Source organism: Chrysochloris asiatica, unplaced genomic scaffold, assembly GCF_000296735.1.
Source record: "Chrysochloris asiatica unplaced genomic scaffold, ChrAsi1.0 scaffold00042, whole genome shotgun sequence".
NCBI classification, from domain to species: Eukaryota; Metazoa; Chordata; class Mammalia; order Afrosoricida; family Chrysochloridae; genus Chrysochloris; species Chrysochloris asiatica.
The window spans coordinates 3,209,159-3,215,222 of NW_006408560.1; the positions used below are offsets into that span (position 1 = coordinate 3,209,159).

Sequence of the window (6,064 nt, forward strand, 5' to 3'; positions counted from 1 at the left end):
CTCTAAATGGCAACCTTGTGGTATACAGCCAGTCCTTATCCTATAGAGTCTATGTATATTTATGTTATTAAGTACCATATAGCAATCCTCTATAGGACTTCCAAGGAGCATCTGATGGGTTTGAACCACCAACCTTGAGGTTTAAACCAACCATGTGGTCCAGTGTACTATCTTGCAGTGCTACAAAACATATGTGTATAAATATATCTGATTTTTCTCTTTCTTTAGTATATATATAAGAATCTTGTGTATAAAGAAAATATATCTACAAAGAATCATGTTGTTGAGTGTCATTGAATCAGTCCTGACTCACAATGACCTTATGTAGGGTTTCCGAGGAGTGGCTGCTGGATTTGAATGATCAACCTTGAGGTTAACAGTCCAGTGCTTATCCTTTATCTTCAGTACCACACCAGGACTCCAAAGGGTCACTATGGGTTGGAACCGACTCAATAGCACTAAACAATAATATATATTGTTATATTGACTTGACAGCACTTAACAACAGTGTATAATGTATATATATATTATACTCCTGGTGTAGTGCTGTAGGATCAGCACTGGACTATGAACCACAACGTCAGCAGTTCAAACCCACTAGATGCTCCTTGGAAACCCTATACAGGGTTGCTGTAAGTTGGAACAGTATGATTCTTGTTTTCCAAACATTTTTTAATGGTGAGGATACACCATTAAAATTTGTAATGGTAACTTATCCTAACAAGTCTATTATTAAAACATGTAAACTTATCTTAATAATTATATTCATTGATATTTACATTATTTCCTATGTATAATTATTACAAAGAACATTGCTGTAGACAAATTTATGTATAAGTTGTGTATTTAAAACTACTTTCAAAGGACAGAATCTCAGAAGTAGAATTCATGGGCCAAAGGGTATGAATATTTTTAGGCTATTGGTTTGCATTGCCAAATTGCTTGCCAGTTATAGGAATTTTCACCTCCACTGAATGGGTGTGAGTATAATTTTTATACATGCTTATAAGTATTATTCATTTAAACAGCATAATTTGGTAATGTGATAAATCAAATTACATTGTTATTTTAATTTTCATTTCTTTGATTACTAGAGACACCAAACAATTTTTAAGATGTTTACTAGCCACTTTCTTTCCTTCATCATGAATGTAAAAAAATTAAGCTACAAAAAAATATCTGGACAAAAGACAAGTGAATAGTTATCTTTTTTCTGATTGACAGCAATGTGAATAAACAATGTAAAACTTCTGCTAGTCAAATAAACACAATTAAACATTACATATAAAATGGCGCACTGGTGGCTCAGAGTAGGCACTGGACTGTTAACCACATGGTCGGGAGTTTGAGCCCACCAACTGCTCTGTGGGAGAAAGGTGAGAGCTCTTGTTCCAGTAAAGATATACAGCCTTAGAAGCCTTATGACTCAGAGTCGACTCAACAGCACCGAACAACAACAAAAATAATACCAAACGACAGCAACTACAATGTATGAAATATGCTAGTCTCCCTAATATATAATATTGAAAGAAGAATAAGAGCACAAAGATATTTGCCAATAATTATTAAACGATAAACACACGCTTATGAAAGTGGGTATATGAATGTGTAGTATCTTCAGCAATTTTATTGAGAAACAAGTCTGGGGTGTTTTCCCTCATGTTCCTTATGTTTGTTTGGGTTAACTGTAGAAGCCCCATAGAAAATCTGCAAACTGTAGATGCCATATAGGAGGGGTTTTGAAAATTCATGGAAAGATGGAATGAAAAGATCATTGATATTTTTCAAGGAACTTTTTTGAAGATTCCTTGTATAGATCTCAGCTACCAGCCTAACAAGTCACAAGCCTTTTTTTTTTTTTTTTTTTTACAATGAGGTGTTGTTGAAAAATGGCAAAAGAAGCCTGTGAAAAAAAGTAAGGATCAGCTCATAAACATAATCTGCTACGCATTGAATTATGACTCCCAAAATAATATGTTGGGGTCGTAACACTGTACTGGTGAACGTGACTTTGTTTGGAAATAGAGTATTTGTTTTGTTATCAGTTGACAAGGTCATAATAGAGAAGGGCCACTACTCCTCTGTCAGTTTGTCGTACTGTGGTGGCTTGTGGGTTGCTGTGATTCTGGAAGCTATACAATCAGTATTTTACATCCAGCAGGGTCACTCATGGTGGACAGGTTTCAGCTGAGTTCCAGACTGGACAAACAAGGAATAAGGAGAGACAGACTACTTCCAAATATTTAGTTACTGAAAACTGTATAAATAGCAGTGGAACGTTACTGCTGAAATGGGTTGCTGCTGGCAGTTTTGAATCTGACAATCTGACAAATTGAAGAGAAATAGCATTGCATTCATCATAAAAAAGAACATATCATGATCTGTCATGAAGTACAACGCTGTCTGTGATAGGATAATACCCATACACCTACAAGGAAGACCAGTTAATACCACTATTATTCAAATTTACACACCAACCACTAAAGCCAGTGAGCATGAAATTGAAGAATTCTACCAACTTCTTCAGTCTAAAATTGATCAGATATGTACTCAAGATGTACTGATCTTTACTGGTGATTGGAACGTAAAGATTAGAAACAAAGAGGAAAGATCAGTGATACAAACAATGCTGGGGATCACATGATAGAATTTTTCAAGACAAATTAACTTCTTCATTGCAAATACTTTGTTTAAACAAATATAGGACAACTATACACATGGACCTTACCAGATGGAATACACAGAAATCAAGTTGACTACAGTTGTGAAGAGTGACTGTGGAAAACCTCCATATCATCTGCCAAAACAGGGGCAGACTGTAAAACAGACCATCAATTGCTCATATGCAGTTCAGGCTGAAGCTGAAGAAAATGAAAACAAGTTCACAAGAGCTAAAATATGACCTTGAATATATCCCAACTGAATTTAGAGATCATCTGAAGAACAGAGTTGATACATTAAACACTAAAGACCAGAAGAGTTTTAGGATGACATCAAGAATATCATACAGAAAGTAAGTGAAGGTCTTTAAGAAGACAAGAAAGAAGGGAAAAAAAACACAAAATGGATGTCAGAAGAGACTCTAAAACTTGCTTTCCAGCATAGAGATGCTGAAGCAAATGGAAGAAATCTCAAGAGATAAGAGTTGAATATTGTTGTTGTTGTTAAGTACCATAGAGTCAGTTCACACTCATAGTGACCCTGCACAGGATTTCTGAGGCTGTAAATCTTTAGGGGAGCAGAAAGCCTCACCTTTCTTCCATGGAATGGCTGGTAGTTTCTAACTTCTGACCTTGAGGTTAGCAGCCCAATTTGTAACCACTACACTAAGAGTTGAATAGAAAATTTCAATGGTAGCTCTAGAAGACAAAGTCAAATGTAATAACAAAATGTGCAAAGACCTAGAGGTAGAAAATCAAAAGGGAAGAACATGCACAGTAGTTCTCAAACTGAGGGAACTGAAGAAAAAATTCAAGTCTTGACTTGAAATATTGAAGGATTCTGTGGAAAAAAATTGACTCATGGAGTGGAATATAGGATAAGCACTAGACAGTGAACTACAAGGTCTGTAGTTCAAATCCATCATCTTCTTCGTGGAAACCATACACAGGGTCACTATAAGTTAGAACCAACTCACCAGCACTTAACAACAACAACAACATGGTCAAAATATTGAATGATGAAGGAAGCATCAAAAGAAGATGGAAGCAGAGTAACTCTATACCAAAAAGAAATGGTCAATGTTCAAACATTTCAAGATATAGCATATGATCAAGAACCAATGACACTGAAGGAAGTCCAAGGTGCACTGAAGGCATTGGTACAGAACAAAGCTCCAGGAATTGATGGAATACAAATTGAAATCTTTCAACAAACTGATGTGGCACTGGAGGCACTCACTCATCTATGCCAAAATATTTGGAAGACAGCTACCTGGCCCACTGATTGGAAAAAAATCCATGTTTATGCCCATTCCAAAGAGAGGTGACCCAATGGAATGTGGAAATCATCAGACAATATCATTCATATCACATGTAAATAAAATTTTGCTAAACTGATTCAAAAATGGCTGCAACAGTACATTGACAGAGAAATGCCAGAGGTCAAAGCTACATTCAGATGAGACCATGGAATGAGTACTGATGTCAGATGGATCTTGACTGAAAGCAGAGAATATCAGAAAGATGTTTACCTGTGCTTTACTGACTATGCAAAGACATTCTAATGTGTGGATCATGACAAGCTCTGGACAACATTGCAGAGAATGAGAATTCTGGAACATTGCAGAGAATTGTGCTCAAGATGAACCTGTTCATAGACTAAGAAGCAGTTGTTCAAAAGAACAAGGAACACCGAATGGTTTAAAATTAGGAAAGATGTGTGCTATGGTTGTATTTTTCATCATACTTTTTCAATCTGTATGCTGAGCAAATAATTCGAGAAGCCCGAGTAGATGAAGAAAAACATGGCATCAAGATTGGAGGAAGACATTAACACCTTTCAATATGCAATGATACAACTTTACTTGCTAAAAGTGAAGAGGACTTAAAATATTTGCTGATGAAGATCATAGACCACAGCCTTCAGTATGGGTTATATCTCAACATAAAGAAAATAAAAATCCTTGCAACTGGACCAATAAATAACATTATGATAAATGAAGAAAAGATTGAAGATGTCAAAGATTTCATTTTGCTCAGATCAACCATCAACACTCATGGTAGCAGCAGTCAAGAAATCAAATGACATATTGCATTAGGCAAATTTGCTGCACTAGACCTCATTAAAGTGCTGAAGAGCAAAGATGTCAGTTTAAGGACTAAAGTGTGCCAGACCCAAGCCATAGTATTTTCAATAATGAACAAAGAATACCGTAGAAGAATTAATGCATTTGAATTATGGTGTTGGAGGAGAAACAAATAAATCTATATTGGAAAAAGTACATCCAGAATGCTACTTAGAAGCCAGGACAGCCAGACCTCATCTCTCAAACTTCAGATATATTACCTGGAGGGACCAGCCCCTGGAGAAGGACATCATGTTTGGTAAAGAGGGTCAGTGAAAAAGAGGAAGACCCTAAGAAGATGATTGGCATAGTAGCAGCAGCAATGGGCTCAAGCATAGCAACATTTGTGAGTTTGATGCAGTACCTGGCAGTGTTTCACTCTCATGTACATATGGTCACTATGAATCAGTACCAACTGAACAGCACCTAATAACAACAATAGAGTAAGGTGAATCCTAGTGCCTTCGGAGTGGTAGCTTATAAAGGGAAGGACAGACACACACCACATCACCCACAGGGGAAGACACATGTGAGGATCTATGTATAAGTCAAGGGTTGCCGAGAAACTCTTGATACACCAGAAGCTGAAGGAGCCGGGAAAAGATCTTCCCCTATAGCCAACAGAGAGGGAGCACAGCAATGCTACCTTAGTTCCAGAAAGCTAAATCATCTAAGAAAAAGGCCAGCTAAGAGCTCTGAACTGTAATACAAGATGTAACAGGGAATGAATGAAGTTGGGTATCATAGCAGGTCTATTTGTTGTTTTTGTTAGTTGCCATCAAGTCAATTCCAACTCATGGTGACCCCCATATGCACAGAGCAAAACTGCTCCATAGTGTTTTCAAGGCCTTTGGGAGCAGATCACCAGAACTTTCTTATGAAACGTCTTTTTGTTGTTGCTGTTGTTAGGTGCCATCAAGTTGATACTGACAAACAGCAACCCTGTGCACAACAGAATGAAACACTGTCCCATCCTGAGCTACTCTCACAATTATTGCCATGTTTGAGCCCATTAATGCTACCACGTTGCCAATCCATTTTTCTGGGGGTCTTCCTATTTTTCTCGGAACCACCACCTTACCAAACATGTTATCCCTCTGCAGTGACGTCTCTCCTTACAATATGTCCAAAGTATGAGAGACGAAGTTTGGCCATCCTGGCCTCCAACAAGCACTCTGGCTGTATTTCTTCCAACACAGATCTGTTTGTTCTTTTGGCAGCCCGTAGTACTTTCAATATTCTCCACCAATACAGTAACTCCAATGCATCAATTCTTCT

The 6,064-nt window shown here is 37.3% G+C and overlaps 1 protein-coding gene across 1 annotated transcript in view; it reads right to left on the minus strand.

Annotated features, from left to right (window-relative positions):
• Positions 1–6,064, minus strand: part of REG4 (regenerating islet-derived family, member 4) — a 20,748-nt gene that overhangs the window by 3,426 nt on the left and 11,258 nt on the right. The gene's annotated exons all lie outside the window — the stretch shown is intronic.